The 21621-nt window shown below is 43.4% G+C and overlaps 2 protein-coding genes across 4 annotated transcripts in view; one reads left to right on the forward strand and one right to left on the reverse strand.

Annotated features, from left to right (window-relative positions):
* LOC142106894 (olfactory receptor 5I1-like) overlaps positions 1–6373 on the reverse strand; it is a 33047-nt gene extending 26674 nt beyond the window's left edge. The window contains exon 1 of the mRNA XM_075189943.1: positions 5917–6373. The gene's annotated coding sequence lies outside the window, so the exon portion shown is untranslated. The remainder of the gene's footprint in view (positions 1–5916) is intronic.
* Positions 1–21621, forward strand: part of LOC142106897 (membrane-spanning 4-domains subfamily A member 4A-like) — a 92894-nt gene that overhangs the window by 56381 nt on the left and 14892 nt on the right. The window contains exon 1 of one of the 3 annotated variants that reach the window (XM_075189948.1): positions 5899–6117. The exons of 1 other annotated variant lie outside the window; for it this stretch is intronic. The gene's annotated coding sequence lies outside the window, so the exon portion shown is untranslated. Of the gene's footprint in view, positions 1–5898; positions 6118–10034; positions 10168–21621 lie in introns of those variants that run through there. One more of the 3 variants, XM_075189947.1, reaches the window with a different exon arrangement.

A 21621-nucleotide genomic window follows, 5' to 3' on the forward strand; every position in this document is an offset into this window, starting at 1 on the left:
TGCTGAGTAGAGAAGCTTGTTCAAACAGATATGCAGCGTAACGGCTAATAGTCTATAGCGGGTATGGATACCGCTGCTGAGTAGAGAAGCTTGTCCAAAGCGGATATGCAGGATAACAGCTGATAGTCAATAACAAGTATGCATACCGCTGCTGAGTAGAGAAGCTTGTCCAACGAGGATATGCAGGCACAGCAGGAGAGCTGAGAGCAGGGCCTGATCAACCACTAGGCTGACCAGGCTGCAGCCTGGGGCGCTGGGTCCCGGGGGGCGCTGCCCTGTGGGTATTTTTTTTTTTTTAGAAACAAATATAAGATAAGCGCTCATCAAAAAAATGCAGCTCCTATAAAAATAGCAGTATATATATATAGTGGAAGGGCGCAATGAAACAAATGGAAAACAGACAGTACAACGATGAATGTTTAAAACTCTTTTGGAGACAGTGTAAAATTATATTCAGATCGGCGTCACAGATGGAAATACAAAAAACTGATTCTTACCCTAGAAATCCCTATTCATAGCGGCAATCCTCAGATGATGAAAGTAGATATCGTACAAATACACGATATAGATAATAAGTCCGCTGTAGCAAAAGTCTCCGGACTCGTGCAGCCGCGTCTGAAACGCGGAAGTGACAGATTGACCCGCACAGGTACGGTGGCGGTAAAGGTTCAAAAGTGTAAAAGTGTAGAGTTGTAATCCAACGCGTTTCATCCGAATAGGACTTTCTCAAGGATGTATTAGAAGGGAATTAGAGGGCTTTTATAGGTCTTGCCTCTTCCTGATTTGATAAGTACTTTAATAATGAAAAATAAGTGCAAATAAGTAAAAATAAAGATAAAAATGTAAATGAAAATATATATGAATGAAAATAAAAATAAAAATAAAAATAAAAATAAAAATACAAATAAAAATAAAAATAAAATAAAAATAAAAATAAAAATAAAAATAGAAATAATAATAAAAATAAAAATAAAAATAAAAATAAATATAAAAATAAAAATAAATATAAAAATAAAAATAAAAAATAATAATAAAAATACCAATAATAAAATTAAAAATAAAAATAATACTAATAGCACAAATAATAAGAATAAAAATAAAAATAAAAATAAAAATAAAAATAAAAATGAAAATGAAGCATCAGAACAGATATTGGCTATATAAAAACTATATAGTTAAAAATGAGCCTAAATCAAAATCACTATTGAGGCCATATGGCATGAGAGTTCTCATCATATAGATCCATTTTATTTCCAAACGTGAGATGTTTTCGAGATAGTTGCCACCTCTCCAAAATTTATTGACATGTTGTATTCCCAAAAATTTAAGTAATTTCGGATTACATTTGGAATTGTTGATAAAATGATTGGAGACACTGTGGGTTTTGAGTCCTTTTTTAATATTGTAAAAATGTTCAGCTATTCTTGTTTTGAGGTTGCGTTTTGTTCTACCAACATATTGGAGGCCACAAGTGCACTCCAACATGTAAATGACTCCTTCCGTGTGACAGCTGATGGCTTGTTTGATGCAGAATACTTTTCCATTGGATGTAGATTTAAAATGAGTAATAGCTTGAGTCTGAGTTACATTGCAATCCTTGCATGTATATTGCTTGATTTTGTTGGAGAGAGAGGAATAAAACTTTTAGTTAGTATTTGTCGTAAATTTTTGGCTCTTTTGTATATAAATCTGGGATTACCAGGTAGAAAACTAATGGCTTCCTGGTCCAGTTTCAAAATATGCCAGTGTTTACGGATAATGTTTTCAATTTCTCTAGAATTACTACTAAATTGGGTAACGAAAGAAATCTCTGGAGCAATGGTTTTCTCTTTGTTCTTCTTATCTTCAAGCATGGTGACTCTTTCTATGCCTTTCACTTTTTCCAAAGCTGAGTCAACTAAATTCTCATTATATCTCCTTTCTATGAACTTCAATCTCAACATATCACTTTGTGTTTCATAGATATCCTGGTTGGTACAATTCCTTTTTAATCTCCTGAATTGACCTGATGGTATATTTCGTATCCAGCTTCTATGGTGATTACTTGAGGCTAGGAGATAGTTGTTAGTATCAATATCCTTTGTATAGGTTTTTGTTTTAATAGAGTGGTCTTCAATGTATATAGTTAGGTCTAAAAAAAAATTTTTTTTTTTATTTATTTATTTTTTTTCTTCATTCATTTTTTTTTGGGGGGTGGGGGAGGGGGGGTCGCCACGGGGGGGTGGAGGGCTCGACAATCAAAAGCAATGGTGGTCAGTGGTTAGCAACACACAGCTAATCGCCAGGCTGCCTGTTGCTGTGCAGCAGACAGGAAGCAGGACGTCTTCACTTCCTATCTGCTGATCTGAGGAGAGGAGCGACGCTGGCACAACTACAGGTAAGTGAAGGGGGGAACTGCCCTGCATATCTATAGGGAGGGGGGGGAACTGCCCTGCATATCTATAGGGAGGGGGGGGAACTGCCCTGCATATCTATAGGGAGGGGGGAACTGCCCTGCATATCTATAGGGAGGGGGGGAACTGCCCTGCATATCTATAGGGAGGGGGGGGGAACTGCCCTGCATATCTATAGGGAGGGGGGGAACTGCCCTGCATATCTATAGGGAGGGGGGGAACTGCCCTGCATATCTATAGGGAGGGGGGGAACTGCCCTGCATATCTATAGGGAGGGGGGGGGAACTGCCCTGCATATCTATAGGAAGGGGGGGGGAACTGCCCTGCATATCTATAGGGAGGGGTGGGGAACTGCCCTGCATATCAATAGGGAGGGGGGGAACTGCCCTGCATATCTATAGGGAGGGGGGGGACTGCCCTGCATATCTATAGGGAGGGGGGAACTGCCCTGCATATCTATAGGGAGGGGGGGGGAACTGCCCTGCATATCTATAGGGAGGGGGGGGAACTGCCCTGCATATCTATAGGGAGGGGGGGGAACTGCCCTGCATATCTATAGGGAGGGGGGGAACTGCCCTGCATATCTATAGGGAGGGGGGGAACTGCCCTGCATATCTATAAGGAGGGGGGGAACTGCCCTGCATATCTATAGGGAGGGGGGAACTGCCCTGCATATCTATAGGGAGGGGGGAACTGCCCTGCATATCTATAAGGAGGGGGGAACTGCCCTGCATATGTATAGGGAGGGGGAGAATTGCCCTGCATATCTATAGGGAGGGGTAACTGCCCTGCATATCTATAGGAAGGGGGGGGGGGACTACCCTGCATATCTATAGGGAGGGGGGGAACTACCCTGCATATCTATAGGGAGGGGGGGAACTACACTGCATATCTATAGAGGGGGGGGAACTGCCCTGCATATCTATAGGGAGGGGGGGGAACTGCCATGCATATCTATAGGGAGGGGGGGAACTGCCCTGCATATCTATAAGGAGGGGGGGAACTGCCCTGCATATCTATAGGGAGGGGGGAACTGCCCTGCATATCTATAGGGAGGGGGGAACTGCCCTGCATATCTATAAGGAGGGGGGAACTGCCCTGCATATCTATAGGGAGGGGGAGAATTGCCCTGCATATCTATAGGGAGGGGTAACTGCCCTGCATATCTATAGGAAGGGGGGGACGACTACCCTGCATATCTATAGGGAGGGGGGGAACTACCCTGCATATCTATAGGGAGGGGGGGAACTACACTGCATATCTATAGAGAGGGGGGGGGGAACTACCCTGCATATCTATAGGGAGGGGGGGGGACTACCCTGCATATCTATAGGGAGGGAGAGGGGGGACTGTCATGCATATGTATAGGGAGGGAGAGGGGAACTGTCATACAAATCTATAGGGTGGGAGGGGGGGGGCTGCCATGAAAATCTATAGGGAGGGAGAGAGGTTGATATGTATGAAGGAGGGCAGAGGAGGGGGGCTGATATATGTGACTGGGGGAGTTTTGATGTGACGGGGGGGGATAGCTAGCTAGCAGAGTGGAGGTAAGGAAAATAGCTGCAAGGGGGATGGATGCAGGGTGGGAGGTAAAGAAAATGGCTGCAGCAGGGGTTAAGGAAAATGGCTGTGGGGGGGGGTTGTGGTTAAGGAAAATGGCTGCAGGGTGTATTTAAAAAATACAGCAGCTTTGGGGGGCAGAATCTCATGATTGTGTGGTGGTCACATGGGTGGTCTCAGCAATCACTAGAATACTAAATATTAGTGAGATGGGGCTGGTAGAGGTTTGTATTTGATTGACAACAAATATTCAGATATTGCTTATATATGCCTGTCCAATGGGGTACTTTTAGCTGGCCATAATGGAGTGTTTTGTTTTAACTAAAGGGCCTAATCATTCAGGGTTTGCATTATAATACATTTTTGCATTTTCAAAACAGGACGCCAACTTTCCAGAAGTCAGCGAGAGGATAACAAAGTTGCAAGAGAGAAGAGCAAGAACAGGTAAGAGACAATGGCACAATCTGTCTAAATTTGAATGCTGGAGAATACACCTGAACATTCATATTCAGGAGTGTTCCTATACACCTATATATTCGGAGGAGGGGGGGGGGCTGCGGCCGTATTAGCCTAGGGCAGCCAGAACCCTTAATCAGGCCCTGGCTTAGAGACTGTAGTGGGTATGGGAACCGCAGGTGAGCAGAGCAGGTAAACCAGCAGACAGCTGAAGACACGAGCAGGACACAGGAGTCAGTAGCGGATATGGGACCCGCCGATGAGCAGAGCAGGTAATCCAGCAGGAAACTGAAGATACGAGCAGGACACAGGAGACACCTTCAGAGACTCACAGGGAATGAGACTCACAGGGAATGAGACTCACAGGGAATGAGACTCAAGATCAGGCAACGATGCAATGGCCACAGGTGCCTTAAATAGGGAGAGGTGACTGATCCACCAATTAGGTTAAAAGCAAGGTCATAAGAGTTCATGGATGCTGCGCATGCGCAGTCCATCAAGATGGCGGATGGCCGCGGCTCAGGACAGGTGCCGGCAGGAAGGATAGAGAACCACGCACCAGCGCAGAGGCACTCACGGTCCGGTGAGTGACAGTATCAAGTGTTTACATCCTACATGAAATAACAGCCAGTATTTTTCTTTTGTGCAAAATAATAAACTCATTTGCACCCCTTGCATTGCAACATGTTTTTGCCACGGTTCAAAGTTACTCATTTTTTTGCTTTACTTTCCTTAGTGAATCAGGTCCATTATGTTCATTTGTTGCAATAATGTGTAAGATTAAAGGTCGCGTTATCATAGGGCAAAAGCTTTACCCTAGATATGAATGGTGATCACAAACAAAATGTATTAACACATACTTTGAAAACATTACATCAAGTGATTCAATTTGTTTTATCATTTTAATTACCAACTAAATTCCTTCATAAGTCTTACAATGATAGGGTGATAAGCAGAAGACATAATATAATAAAGAGTCATACAAAAATGTTTAGTAAAACAAAGATTTGTTTTACTATCTATATTTAAACAGAATATTGAAAGGTATACTGTATATGTTTTGGAGGATATACACGGCACAGTATTATGGATGCATTAAGAAAACTAATATAATCAATTAACTCCTTAAAGGTAAAGGTAATTTCCCGTTTAACCCAACCAATACAATCTCTTTTCTGTTCTAAATTCACAGGAATAATGATGTGATAATTATATAATAAGCGTTTGGCCGTAGGCAATGTACAGTGAGGGTGTTCCAATCTCAAGAGCACACAGTGGCATGAATCAGGGTCTTAGCCCTGTTTACACTACTCGGAGGTACCATATCACCGTACATTTCCCTCCAGGTCAAATGCAGCATTCTATCCTGGGACAAGCGTGACTTCTGTCTGCAGTACTGGAGGCTGCCATCTTGGGTGAGACATTTGCTAAATATCCTGCTGAGTCTAAACACATGATATCATCCACCAATTGGCTTCCTCTGCAGACTATTAAAGTCTCCTCCTACATTCAGCAAATTGCCAGTGCAACACTTTCCTAGTCTCCAAGGTTGCTGGCTGCTGTCTGCTGTATACAGATCTCAACCGTTCATGTGAATTCAGCTTCATCCCGGTAACTGCTTCTATCCTCCTGCTGTATACAGATCTCCACCATTTATCCTCTGAGGGAATTCAGCCACATCCTGCACCTGTGTTATGGACTTCTCTGTGTGAGTTCAACGTCATCTTACTGGCTGTTATATGAACTGCAAACCAGTAACCCTTTGTGTGACTTCAGCTGCTTCATCTAGTTACTGTCATATAAACTGCAAACCATTAACCCTTGTGTGAATTCAGCTTGATTCTGCCTGCTGAAATAAATACTTTATTCCTCGTGTGGATTCACCTTCATTCAAACTGCTTGTGTACAGATTCCAGCTATTATCTTTTGTGTGGTCCCTCCTCCCAGATTCCACTACACTCCTGCCACAGCTAGTCCCAGGGGTCCAGAGACGGATTCCAGTCCTGATCAATACTGATGACAGTCTTGTATATATGCTATAACATGTGTTTGCAATCAGGTGCAACCGTAAAATGTATATCATGTTCAGTAGACATTAAGAACATCCTAATAAATGTATTTCATAGGGGAAAAAATATTGTTGTTTTTTTTACTGTTTTATCCTTGCCCCTCATGACTTTTAATGGATTGACTAGGTGCATTCTCATGAGCATTAATTCAATCCAAATTATATATACTTACACTGTGTGGATGTGGTGGGAATACTTTGAAAATAACCATTGAAACATGAGGAATTGTTTTTATTATGAATTAATTTGTTTTTATTTTGTACAACTTAAGTATAGAGGAAGCACTGTTCTGTGTCACACAGGTGTTGTAGAACACGATGGTTTTCCAACCCAAAATCTGTGGTGAGTTAATGGGTGCTGTAATGTGATATTTTATGGCATGGGGAATGCTGATCCCATCTCATATGTCATCTCCAACTGTGACCATAGGACAGTGGTTCCCAAACTTTTGCAGTTCGCGGCACCCTTAGTCTCCAAATTTTTTCAAGGCACCCCTCCAAAATAATTATTGAGCAGTCCTGTTTTAGAAGTAGTTGGGTCAAAAAATTGTAATAAGTATTTAGGTCAGGACAGAAATACTTATTTAGTTGTATGCAAAAATGCCCCCTCTGCATCCAGACACACTGCCCCCTCTGCATCCAGATACACTGCCCCCTCTGCCCTCTCACACGCTGTGTCCCCCTCCACTGCCCTCTCACACGCTGTGTCCCCCTCCACTGCCCTCTCACACGCTGTGTCCCCCTCCACTGCCCTCTCACACGCTGTGTCCCCCTCCACTGCCCTCTCACACGCTGTGTCCCCCTCCACTGCCCTCTCACACGCTGTGTCCCCCTCCTCTGCTCTCTGTCCCCCTTCTCTGCCCCGCTGTCCCCATCCTCTGCTCTCTGTCCCCCTCCTCTGCTCTCTGTCCCCCTTCTCTGCCCCGCTGTCCCCCTCCTCTGCTCTCTGTCCCCCTCCTCTGCTCTCTGTCCCCCTCCTCTGTCCCGCTGTCACCATCCTCTGCTCTCCTCCTCTGTCCCGCTGTCACCATCCTCTGCTCTCCTCCTCTGTCCCGCTGTCCCCCTCCTCTGTCCCCCTCCTCTGTCCCCCTCCTCTGTCCCCCTCCTCTGTCCCCCTCCTCTGTCCCGCTGTCACCATCCTCTCCTCTCCTCCTCTGTCCTGCTGTCACCATCCTCTCCTCTCCTCCTCTGTCCTGCTGTCACCATCCTCTCCTCTCCTCCTCTGCCACCATCCTCTGTCACCAACCTCTGTCCCGCTATTACCATCCTCTGCTCTCCTCCTCTGTCCCGCTGTCGCCATCCTCTGCTCTCCTCCTCTGTCCCGCCTTCGCCATCCTCTGTCCCCCTCTCACCATCCTCTGTGCCCCTCCTCTGTCCCGCTGTCACCATCCTCTGTCCCTCTGTCACCATCCTCTGTCCCCCTCCTCTGCCACGATCCCTCTCACTCTGCCCCGCGCAAGGCGCCAGCCATAAAAAAAAAAACACAGAAACTTACCAATCCGTCGGGCGCCGGGACCCAGCAGCCTCCTCTCTCCTGCAACTTGTTACTGACATCGATATTCAGTGACAGCTGTGGGAGAGAGGAGGCTGCTGGGTCCCGGCGCCCGACGGATTGGTAAGTTTCTGTGTTTTTTTGTTTTTTTTTTTTATGTCTGGCCCGCGGCACCCCAGTGACAGCTCCGCGGCACCCCTGGGAGCCGCGGCGCACAGTTTGGGAACCGCCGCCATAGGACCATTTAAACCCTTCAGAAAGCCGCATTGGGTTTGGAATACCAGTGTTCTAAAATGTGACATTACCCTAGCGCACTTGGTTATATTATTACTATTTTGTATATATATGCACTTTCGTGTTTTATATTTTACTTATCTGCATAATAAATTTGTTGCAATGCAGGAGGTGCAAATTAGTTTATTATTTTGCACGTAAGGAAAATACTGGCTGTTTTTTCATGTAGCACACAAATACTTGCTAGCTTATTTGTACACTGAAATTTAAAGTTGATCTAGGACATGCCCTGCCCCAAATATAAATCTGCTATCACATTTTAAATCTACCTCCCCCTCCAATGCAACATGGTTTTGCCTTACTTACTTACTTTTGTTTAACTTTCCTTAATGAATCAGGCCCAAAGACCGAACAGTTTTCTTTTAGGCCCACTAATGACATGTTAACTGGGTTACTTGGGTAGCCAGGAAGGTCATAAGAAGCGGATTTTACATTCTAGGGGTTATTGGGAATCACCCAAATTGTGGTTGCTTATGTTCTATGGTGAATATTTTACTACCTAGTGTGCTATGAACACCTTGCTCTTGAAGGAAGTATTACTGACTTTTAGGAAACAATCCTATTGAAACATAAAGGTAGTTCAGGTATGATCATAGGTCTTTAGCTGCCCTGTACTTTTTCATGCGCTCACAGTAATGCTTATACACTGAGGAATCTTGCATAGATCAGGCCTGTCCAACCTGTGGCCCTCCAGGTGTTGTGAAACTACAAGCCCCAGCATGCTTTGCTGGTAGACAACCAGCTGATAGCTGGAAGGGCATGCTGGGACTTGTAGTTTCACAACACCTGGAGGGCCACAGGTTGGACAGGCCTGGATAGATGTTATCATGATATACAGCTCACTGTACCAGTTATTGTAAGGGCTACATGGATGACCTTAACCTGTGTTCAGTCCCAAGCGATCACTGGCCATATAGGTATGGGATTAGTATATTAATTATGCACTATGTGGGTTCCCTATAGGCATACCTGCACATGAGGTAGCACAGTGGCTTAGTGGTTAGCACATCTACCTTGAATTGCTGGGTTCACGAGTTTGATTCCTGACAATGCCCTTATCTGTGTATAGTTTGCGTGGGTTTCCCCTGGGTGCACCGGTTTCCTCCCACCCTCCAAAAATATACTAGTAGGTTAATTGGCTGCTATCACAATTGACCCGTGTGTGTGTGTGTGTTAGGGAATTTAGACTGTAAGCACCAATGGGGCAGGGACTGATGTGAGTTCTCTGTACAGCGCTGCAGAATTAGTAGCACTATATAAATAGCTGATGATGATACCACAGTCACTTCAGTGAGTTAGAGCCCCATACATAGCAGTGTATTACTCTATGAAAAGAGCAAGCACCTTAAGTTTTCATACGCAGTTTAATATTACCTATGTAGCCATAGCCTAATCTATTGTTTTCAATTTTATTTACAAATTGTAAGGTCAGAAGTTAATACTATAGGTTCACACTGGGCACCCATGAGTGAAGCATAGCACACTCCTTGGACAGAGCAGGACACAATCCAACCAGCGGCGCTGTGGGCGGTGCCAAGGTTTTCTTTGCATAATCTCCCTGAAGTTAATTTTCAAAAGTGGGCACGTATGGTGTTAACCCCTTCTCATTCTCCCTTTATAAACATACTTCAGATCACTCGCTCACTGCTGTTGTGTTGCGCAGCCATTGTATTGCCAGTCTGCCCATGTGCTTCCATCTATAAAAAAATGACATTTTCTCTTTAAGTGGATTTTTTTCGCTTCTGTGTTAAACTGGCTCCCGGCCCAGTGGAAGTGATGGAACAGCGACTCCTCCCTGTAAGAAACGTCAGAGTATATTCTGTCTTTGTAAACAGCTTGTGATTTCCACTCAGGGACGGGAAGTTACAGAACAGATATTCAGCAGAATTTCATTACAAAACAAGGTACTATCAGAGTGCATGGAACAATGGTTACTTAGCAACTATATAACTGTGGTATATAAAAAATACTCTTTGTGATAAGTGAAAGGCAGCACAGGAAGTAACTGAGAACTGGTTTAAATAAATATTCCTCATTGAACATCATTCTACCATAAAAGCAATTTATATATGTTACATTGGAGGTTCATAGTAAAATAGTAGCACACAGACTGTAGAAAAGGTATCTATTGTTAATTTGAATGTTAATTGTTATGTTAACAGACTTTCCTTTAATTTCAGAGTTTGTACAATAATTGTTATTTTTTAATATTAGTTTATTATTGTGTATTGTGTTTAAGTGTATAAATTACTTTTATATACTGTATAGTATATTTGTATAATTGGTGAGTAGTTATGTTCCGTGTTACATTTGATGAATTATTGCATAAACATATCCCTTTTAGAGCTTTTCATTGCCGTCCTCAAAGCACTCTTGCCTAGCCAGTCACATTTTGTGGACTTCCTTCTGTACCCGATAACGAAGTTGAGAAAGTCTGTTGTAAAGTAGGAAGATCTCTAAAGTACCCTTAGTATTCCATGTGTCCGTGAACTTTTGCTTTTATTGCATATGGTCTCTTAACCCATCTGTGATTTTCAATATCTTTATAAATGGAAATAATTGAATAATAACAAGCAGGGCCAGATTAATGGCCACATGGTCCTGGGGCTGAGAATTATAAAGTGCCATCCTATTGGAGGTGTGGCCAGTGATGTGTGGGCGTGGCCAGCACCATGGAGGGCATATCTTGCACTTCCCTCCAACCACCAACATCTCCCTCCCATCTTCCCTTATATAAAGAGTGCACCACTAACTGGATCACACAGCATGTATGTAAAGTGAAGAGGGGAAATACGTCCCAGCTGTCCTTCATGTAGGGACAAGTTCCTGACTAATCAGGATAGTTCTCTAAAATCAGGACTATCCTGATGGAATTGGGACAGTTGGGAGGTAAAGGTATGTTATTTTATTGACCATTAAAGACAAAAATACAAACAATGGTTGATTATTTTATTTATACAGTGCTTTAACAGAAACCTTCATGAAAAATGCTAATTTTTAACATTGAACAAAATACAGGGTACTGAAAACTTAAGAGAAATAAATAAAAAAATAAAACTTGAATATTCATTTGAATATATATATAAATATGTTGTCTATTGTATGTATCTATATTGATCCTAATATATAAACATTCACTGTCCACTTTATTAGGTATACCTGAACACCTGCTAGTTAATGCAAATATCTAATCAGCCAATCATGTGGCAGAAACTCAATGCATAAAAGCATGCAGACATCAGGGGCTGGGGGGCATCTGCTCCCCCGGGCAACGCCCATAGTGGGCTGCCTTCGGCTGGGTCACCTGCATTTTTTTTCCATTAAAAGGTGACTAATAGGCTACTGAGACCTGCCGTGCCCCCAAGCTAAAATTTGCCAGCCCTCCCCTGGCAGACATGGTCAAAAATTACAATTGTAGTCCAGAATGTAAATGTGATCTAAGTGACTTTTACTGTGGAATGATTGTTGGTGCCATATGGGTTGTTCAGTACCTCAGAAACTGCTGATCTCTTGTGCTCAAAACCAGTGCCGCTTTGTTAATGAGAGACAAATGGCCAGCATAGTTCAAGCTGACAGGGAGGCGACAGTAACTCAATTAACCATGGGTGGTATGCTGAAGAACATCTCTGAATGCACAGCACATCCAATGTTGAAGTGGATGCGCTACAGCAGCAGAAGACCAAACAGCACTCTTGTGACCGCCACACAATACAGAGCACCCTTGTGACCACCACACAATACAGAGGGCGACCTTGTGACCACCACACAATACAGAGAGCAACATTGTCACTGTAACAAAATACAGAGGGCAGCCATGAGACTTCCACCTAATACAGAGAAAAAAATATGTCTGTGCAGTTAATGTGTGAGAACGAACACACAGCCTCTGTCGACGCAGCCCCCTTCCCACTCAGCAACAGACAACTTCACGATTGGTTGCCTGTTGCTCTCCAATGACGGGACCACCCACTGGCAACCAGGGAAGCCACCAGTGGTCCACATCACCAACCCGCACCGCTCATCACCCCGAGCCCCAAATTAAGAGGAGAGAAGCTGTCAAGTCTCGTGCTTATTCAGTCCTTGACTTACCCTGAGGTTGGTTTACAAGTTTCGTATGTGCCGACATCCCCACTGGACTCTCTGCAGTGGAACACAGGCTCAGTTAATAAGCTGCTCCATCGTTTTCATCCTTCATCCACATGTTCATGCCTTTAAAAGCAGCTTCCTGGGAACAACACACTAGTAGTTTATTGAGCTTCTCTCCTTAAACCAGCACTCTGTATCCTGTTGTCACTCTGTCTGTTCCTTGGCTCGCACGCTCTGCTGATTCCATAGTTGCAGAGTTCAGAACTTACACTGGCATTAATGTAAGTACAAAAACTGTGACGGGAGCTTAATGGAATGGGTTTCCATGGCCGAGCAGCTGCATGCAAGCCTCACATCACCAAGACCAATGCCAAGCGCTGGATGGAGTGGTGTAAAGCACACTGACACTGGACTGTGGAGCAGTGGAAACGTGTTCTGTGGAGTGACGCATCACGCTTCCCTATAAGACAGTCAGATGGGCGAGTCTGGATTTGGCGTATGGCGGAAGAACGTTACCTGACTGACTGCATTATGCCAACTGTGAAGTTTGGTGGAGGAGGGATAATGATATGGGGCTGTTTTTCAGGGTTTGGACTAGGCCCCTTATCTCCAGTGAAGGGCAATCTTAATACCTCAGCAAACAAAGTCATTTTGGACAGTGCTATACTTCTATCTTTGTGGCAACAGTTTGGGGAAGGCCCTTTTCTATTCCAACATGAATGTGCCCCAGTGCACAAAGCAAGGACTACAAAGACATGGTTTGATGAGTTCGGTGTGGAAGAACTTGATTGGCCCGCACAGAGCCCTGACTTTGACCTCATCGAACACCTTTGGGATGAACTGGAACGGAGATTGGGAGACAGGCCTTCTCGTCCAACATCAGTGCCTGACCTCATAAATGCTCTACTGAATGAATGGGCACAAATTCCAACACAAACACTCCAACATCTTGTGGAAAGCCTTTCAAGAAGAGTGGAAGCTGTTATCGCTGTAAAAGAGGGCCAGTTCCATATTAAAGTATATGTATTTGAATACAATGTCATTACAGTCCCTGTTGGTGTAAAGGTCAAACATTCAAATACTTTTGTCCATATAGTGTACCTTGTGCTCTATATATGTATGTACTCCAAAAACATACAAGTACGTTAATTGGCTGCTGTCAAATTGACCCTACTCTAGGTGGCGCTATATAAATAAAGAAATGATGATGATGATTATTGGATTGTCTATTCTTCCTATTAGCAGCCGACACACTTACATTTCTCTTATTCTGTGCAGCACAGACTTTCAGATGTGTTTATTTAAAAGAAAAATCTATTTGACTAAATCATGCTTGCCGACTTCCTGAAGTCAGCATCCGGGAGCTGCCTGGGGGAGGTGGGTGTTCCGGTGGTGGGGCTATGAAAATCACGCCATTTTGGCCCCACCCCAGCGATGCAATGTCGCAAATGCGTCATTGTACTGCGGGGGGCAGGGCCAAATGCCGCAATTCCCTGAGAATCGCGGCATTTTGGATTTTATTCTTTCCACTTCACTAGGAAGTGGGTGATGACATAACCGTAACTCATCAGAGTTATTTATATATGAGTATATGTCTTGGAAATATGTCTTTGACCTGCTTCCGGGTCCTCCTTATGATCATATAAGACAGGATCCTTCATGACACATAACCTCATTTTACTTAGATGTTCTACAACTATTTCAGGCCATGCCATTATATACTTAAAATCATTTTTGTCAGAATAGCTTTTGAAATGTTGTCTCATACTGTATCTGAACCCACTCTCCCCAAACCTTCCCCTTCTTCCATCCTCCAGTTTTAAACAAAAATACAAACAAAGCAGAAACACTATTTAACTTAGTACTGAAAAAGTTAATGCTGGCTATGATACAAAGGCGTCAGAACACACAGAGCATTGCAGCTTGCTGAGTATGGACTGGTCTGAGTGCCCATGCTGACTATTGTCCATCACTAAAAGTGCCTAAAACTAGCACGTGAGCGCCAGAGCTCTACCATGGAGCAATAGAAGCAGGTGACCTGCTTTGATGAATCATGTTTTCTTTTACATAATGTGGATGACCGGCTGCGTGCAGGTCGTTTACCTATGGAAGAGATGGCACCAGGGTACACTATGGGAAGAAGGCAAGCTGGCGGAGGCAGTGTGGGATTCTCTTTGCAATCTTCTGCTCGAAAACCTTGGTTACTGGCATTCATGTGGGTATTACTTTAACACATACCACCTACCTAAACATTGTTGCAGACCAAGCACACCTCTTCATGGCAACGGTATTCCCTGATAACAATGGCCTCTTTCAGAAGGATAATACACCCTGCCACACTGCAAAAATTGTTCAGTAATTGCTTAAGGAACATGACAAAGAGTTCAAGGTGTTGAATTTCTCTATCGTTGTACCAGCTGGTCCCGTATAATTGGGGCACCGCTGTTCTCCATCTTCAACTCAGTGAACTGTGCCTGAGACAGCCATACCTCTGCTGGGGATTGGAGAGCTACTAGCTGAGTAGCAGAAAGGAGTAAGATAACTCTGTCCAGGTTTGAATACACAGTCAGTAGTAGAGGCTCTGCTTTGATTTTGCAGGTAAACATCCTTTTAGTATCTTGGGTGTTGCACTGGTCTCTGATGACATTGAGAAGCTAGGCACATTGATGGCATTGATTAAAGTCTCTGCACTAACATAGCAAACAAACAGGGTTGGTGGGCTAGTAACCTGGTGCTCTACTGACAACAATAGAAGAATGTTGTGAGGCCAAAGGCAGGTTTAATTTTTAGGCATTTGAATGTTGCACCAGGCTAGTTGATAACATTGAGAAAAATATTCAGAAACACTGATGGCAAAAGTTAGCTTAGTTGTCTAGTAGCCCAGTACTCACCTGGCTTTGATGGTGGAGCTTGTTACTTGAATCCTTAGTTGTGTTCTCTCTTACTAGCATAAATGTTGCACCAAGCTGGTGTGTGACATTGAGAAAAGTACATGAGCTGGCCCAGCAAGCCACCGCCAGTGATCTTAGAATACCAGGTTTGAATCTGCAAACAGGTATCATTTTAGTATTTAGGATATTGCACATGCTTGGTGACATTTAGAAAAGTCTTAACTCCTAAAGATACTGTGTTTGGTCACTGGACTAGTACCCATGTGTTCTACTAGCAGAGATGTTGAAGTCCTGGTTTATGTTTCCCCCAGACAGCATTCTGTTATAACCTTGGGTGTTGCTCCAGGCTGGTTGATGCCATTGAGCATAATGCCCTCTCATACATAGCAAACAAGCTGGCTCTGTAGACTTGTGTCTGGTTTCTATGTCCACAGCTAATGGTGAAGACTCTGGTTTGAGCCCCAAGACAGACTTCTTTTATCTAACTTGCTTGATGCACCAAGATGAATTATGACACTGAGGCAAACCACTTATATAAGCTTAGGTTGGCTCAGAGGACTAGTAGGCTGGTTTTCTGCTTGTAGAGATAATTGAGGTCTTAGTTCAAATCCACAAACAGCTGTAGCTTTTGTACCTTGGATTTTACACCTGGCTTGTTGAAGACATTGAGAAAAGTCTCCCCACTTTCTTATGCCATGTATTTGCTCAGATCACTAGTAACCAGGTACTTTCTTGTTATTAGATGCTTGAGATCCTGGTTCAAATCCTCTTTGCATATTGATTGGTGCACCTGGCTGGTTCATGGCTTTGAGAAGAGTTGTCCTACTTACCTGAAGGATGCTCTGTCTTTATTAACATTGAGGGCATAAGTAACTGTGCAAGCAGTAAAGTACTCACAGCAGAGTTCCTTCAATACAGTGAGGAGAGTAGTCTAGTGGCAAGTTAATAATGTAAGAAAAAAAAAAAGTTCTCTTTTCATACGTTGCCTGATGAACCAGAATGAATTACATGACATGACAATGAGAAAACTCTACTTACTTAAGCTTAGGTTGGCTCAGAGGACTAGTAGCCTGGCTCTCTGCTTGCAGAAATAATTGAGTTCTTAGTTAAAATCCCCAGACAGCTATATCTTTTGTACCTTCAATTTTACAACTGGTTTGTTAAAGACATTGAGAAAAAAAAAAAAAAAAAAATCTCCTCAATTGTTTAGACCATATGTTGGCTCAGATGACTAGTAGCCTAGTGCATTTTGGTCATTAGAAGGCTGAGGTCCTGGTTCAAATCCTGCTTTGTACATTGATTGGTACATCTGCCTGGGTCATGACATTAAAAAGAGCCTTCCTACATATATATGAAGGGTGGTCTGTCTTTCACGTTGAGGGCATAAGTAAGTGTACTTAACTGACAGCAGAGTTCTAATTCAATGTTGAGAAGAGTAAAGTAGCAAGTTAAGAATGTAAAAGAAAAAAAAAGTTAGTATTTTTAGAGTTTGGCTGTTGTACCACAACAGCCAAGTTTATTAAACAATGCTAGACAATCAAATTAACACATCATTACTTTCAGAAGGGAACCCAACAATCAGCCCAATGAGCAGGATGACAAGGGGAAAGACAGTCAAGCCTGTGCCAGGGATTTGAACTGGGAACTTCAAAATACACAGTCAGCAATCTGGCTATTAGTCAACTGAGCCAACCAAGCCAGTACATGTTGTAAGCAGCAGTTAGACTTTATCAATGTCATCATGGGGCCTGGAGCAAAATCAAAGGAGATATAAATGTTACCTGGTTTGGGATTCAAACAAGGGAACCTATATAAATCATAATCTGATCACCTATCTACTGCACTACCAAGCTACAACAGTTGTGGGTGATATGGAGAGACTTTGGAATTCATAGCAGTGAAACCAGACAGGGGATTCAAACCAGAGACTCCTCAGCATTCTATATAAAGAACCAGGCAACTAGCCTGCTGAGCCATTTCTTCCTTTAAGCAATTTTAAAAAGATTTCTGGGACTTGCACTTCAGAAACATGGCCCATTCCTGACACAAAGTGATTGAAGACAGTGAGAAAAGTCACCACTATTCATAAAGGAAGAAATGGCTCAGCAGGCTAGTTGCCTGGTTATTTATATGGGGTGCTGAAGAGTCTCTGGTTTGAATCCCCTATCTGGTTTCATTTTAGTAAATCAAATTGCAGCAGTATGATTGAAGACATTGAGAAAAGTGTAATTAGCTCAGTTGACTACTAGTGAGGTGCCCGTGGACAGTCATAGTAGAGGCCCTGCTTTGAATTCCAAGTGGCTTCCTCATTAGTACATTTCATATTGCAACAATCTTGATGAACTCAATGAGAAGTCTCTCCATATTGCTAACACATGTTGTGGCTTGGTGGTGCAGTAGATAGGGGACCTCTTTATGGTTTATATAGATTCCCTGGTTTGAATCCCCAACCAGGTAACATTTAAAGATCTTTTGATTTTGCCCCAGGCCCCTTGATGGTATTGATAAAAGTCTCACTGCTGCTTATATCATGTACTGGCTCAATTGGCTAGTGGTAAGGTTACTGACTATGATGCAGGAGGTCCTGGTTTGAATCCCCAGACAGGTGTGATGGTCTTTACTAAGTCATTAGCCTGGTCTGGGGCTGGTTATTGGGTTTTCTCCTGGTGATGATATGGTAACTTGTTTGTATAGAATTCTTTAATATACTAGGCTGTTGTATCTAAAAGTACAACAGCCACTTTATGAAAAGAGAAATTATTTTTTTAGACAGTTGTCCCCCAACGGGACTGCTGTCTTGTCCCCCCACGGGACTACTGTCTTGTCCCCCCACGGGACTACTGTCTTGTCCCCCCACGGGACTACTGTCTTGTCCCCCCACGGGACTGCTGTCTTGTCCCCCCACGGGACTACTGTCTTGTCCCCCCACGGGACTACTGTCTTGTCCCCCCACGGGACTACTGTCTTGTCCCCCCACGGGACTACTGTCTTGTCCCCCCACGGGACTACTGTCTTGTCCCCCCACGGGACTACTGTCTTGTCTCTGTGTTGAGAGGAGCTCTGCTGTGTGTACTTTGCTGCTTGCACAGTGGCTTTTGCCTTCAATGTGAATAAAGATGGAGCATCCTTTGGGATGGCTTCTTGTGGGGTTGTGGGCCAGCTGGGTGCATGGGCTGGTGTGCTGGGGGGATTTGAGCCAGGATCTCAGCAATCCTGATGACAGGAGAGCACCTTGTGCACCAGTCATCTGAGCCAACAAAGGGCTTACGCAAGAGGGGAGATTTTTCACAATATCTTCAACAAACCAGGTGTAAAATCCAACATATAAAAGCTACAGCTGTTTGAGGAGTTGAACTAAGACCTAGATCACCCTTACAAGCAGAGAACCAGGCTACTAGTCCTCGGAGCCAGCTTAAGCTTACATAAGTGGCTTAGCTCAGTGTCATAATTCATCCTGGTGCATCAGGCAAAGTAGTTAAAAAGAAGCCTGTCTCAGGATTCAAACCAGAGCCTCTACTATTAGCTGTGAATAGAGAACCTGGACACAAGTCTACAGAGCCAGCTTGTTTGCTAAGTATGAGAGTAGCTTATGCTCAATGTTATCAACCAGCCTGGTTCAACATTCAAAATCCCTAAAAATTAAACCTGCCTTAGGACTCAAACCAGGAACCCTCCCATTGCTATCAGTAGCACACTAAGCTACTAGTCCACCAAAGCTGCTGTTTGTTATGTTAGTGCAGAGACGTTTCTCAATGCCATCAATGTACCTAGCTTCTCAAAGTCATCAGAGACTAGTGTAACATCCAAGATACTAAAATAACGTTTACCTCCAAAATCAAACCAGAGCCTCTACTACTGTCTGTGTATTCAAACCTGGACAGAGTTATCTTACTCCTTTCTGCTACTCAGCTAGTAGCTCTCTAATCCCCAGCAGATATATGGCTGCCTCAGGCATAGTTCACTGAGTTGAATATGGAGAACAAGGGTGTCCCAATTATACGGGACCAGCCGGTACAACGAGAGACACATTCAACACCTTGAACTCTTTGTCATGTTCCTCAAACAATTAATGAACAATTTTTGCAGTGTAGTAGGGCACATTATCCTGGTGAAAGAGGCCACTGCCATCAGGGAATACCGTTGCCATGAAGGGGTGTACTTGGTCTGCAACAATGTTTAGGTAGGTGGTACATGTCAAAGTAACATCAACATGAATGTCATGACCTAAGGTTTCCCAGCAGAACATTACCCAGAGCCTCACACTGCCTACAACGGCTTGCCTTCTTCCCATAGTGCATCCTGGTGCCATCTGTTCTATAGGTAAACAACGTACAAACACCAGGCCGTCCACATGATGTCAAGGAAAACGTGATTCATCAGAGCAGGTACAACAGCCAAACTCTAAAAATACTAACTTTTTTTTTTTCTTTCACATTCTTAACTTGCTACTTTTCTCTTCTCAACATTGATTGGAACACTGCTGTCAGTTGAGCACTTTACTGCTTGCGCACTTACTTATGCCCTCAATGTTAATAAAGACAGACCATCCTTCAAGTAAGTAGGAACATTCTTCTCAACATCATGAACCAGTCAGGTGCACCAACCAATGCACAAAGGGGGATTTGAACAAGGATCTCAGCCATCTAAAGACAGAAGAGTACCTGGCTACTAGTCAACTGAGCCAACATATGGTGTAAGTAGTGCTCGAGACGTTTCTCAATGTCTTCAACAAGCCAGGTGTAAAATCCAAGTACAAAAAGCCACAGCTGTTTGTGGATTTGAACTAAGACCTAAATCAGCTCAACAAGCAGAGAACTAGGCTATTAGTCCTCTGAGCCAACAAACAGTGTAAGCAACTGGGTGGAGACTTTTCTCAATGTCTTCAACAAGTGAGGTGTAAATCCAAGGTACAAAAGCTACAGCTGTTTGTGGATTTGAACTAAGACCTCAATCATCTCTACAAGCAGAGAACCAGGATACTAGTCCACTGAGCCAGCTTAAGTTGATGTAAGTAATTTACCTCAGTGTCATAATTCATCCTGGTGCATCAGGCAAAGTAGTTAAAATAAGTCTGACCTGGGGTTCAAACTAGAGCCTCCACCATTAGCTGCAAACAGAGAATCTGGACATAAGTGTACAGAGCCACCACGCTTGCTAAGGATGTAGAGAGATTATGCCCAATGTCATCAACCAGCCTGGCGCAACATCCAAGGTACTAATATAATGCTGTCTGGGGGGAACATAACCAGGACATCAACATCTCTGCCAGTAGAGCACGTGTTTACTAATCCAGTGAACCAGCACAGTATCTTTAGGAGGTAAGACTTTTCTAAATGTCACCAAGCATGGGCAATATCCTAAGTACTAAAATGATACCTGTCTGCAGATTCAAACCTGGAATTCTACCATCACTGGTGGTGGCTTATTGGACCAACTCATGTACTTTTCTCAATGTCACAAACCAGCCTGGTGCAAGTATTAGCAGCAGAGACACTTATATTTCTCTTATTCTGTGCAACACAGACAGAGAGAAGAGTAGTCTAATGGCAAGTGAACAATGTAAGGAAAAAAAAAAAAGTTCTCTTTTCATAAAGTGGCTGTTGTACTTTTATATACAACAGCCAAGTATATTAAAAAATTCTAGACAAACAAGTTACCATATCATCACCAGAAGAGAACCCAATAACCAGCCCAGAGCAGGCTAAACACCATCAAGCCTGTCTGGGTATTCAAACCAAGACCTCCAGGATCATAGTCAGTAACCTTGCTACTAGCCAACTGAGCCAGTACATGATGTTAGCAGCATTGAGACTTTTATCAATACCATCAAGGGGTCTGGGGCAAAATCAAAAGAGCTTTAAATGTTACCTACTTGGGTATTCAAACTAGGAGATCCATACAAACTGTAAACAGATCTCCTATCTACTGGGCCACCAAGCTAGAACATTTGTTGAAGATATGGAGAGACTTTTGTCATGGACTTTATCAAGCCTGTTGCACCATGAAATGTGCTAATGAGGAAGCCACTTGGAATTCAAAGCAGGGTCCATGGGCACCTCACTACTAGTCAACTAAGCTAACTTACACTTTTTTCAATGTCTTCAGTCAGCTTACTGCAACATTCAGTTTACTAAAAAGGAAACCAGACAAGGGACTCAAACTAGAACCTCCTCTATCGTGCAAATAAAGATCATGGCAATTAGCCTGCTGAGCCATTTCTTTTTTTCAGCAAGGGGTTGGGCCTATATTTTCACTGTTTTCAATCAGTAACTTTGTATCAGATATTGGCCATGTTTCTGAACTGCAAGTCCCAACAAATTCAATAAACCTGTGTTTGACCATCAGTGGAGAGAGTCCATCCACAACTGGAGTCCTCTATTT

This window comes from Mixophyes fleayi, chromosome 11 (assembly GCF_038048845.1).
Source record: "Mixophyes fleayi isolate aMixFle1 chromosome 11, aMixFle1.hap1, whole genome shotgun sequence".
In the NCBI taxonomy this organism is placed as follows: Eukaryota; Metazoa; Chordata; class Amphibia; order Anura; family Limnodynastidae; genus Mixophyes; species Mixophyes fleayi.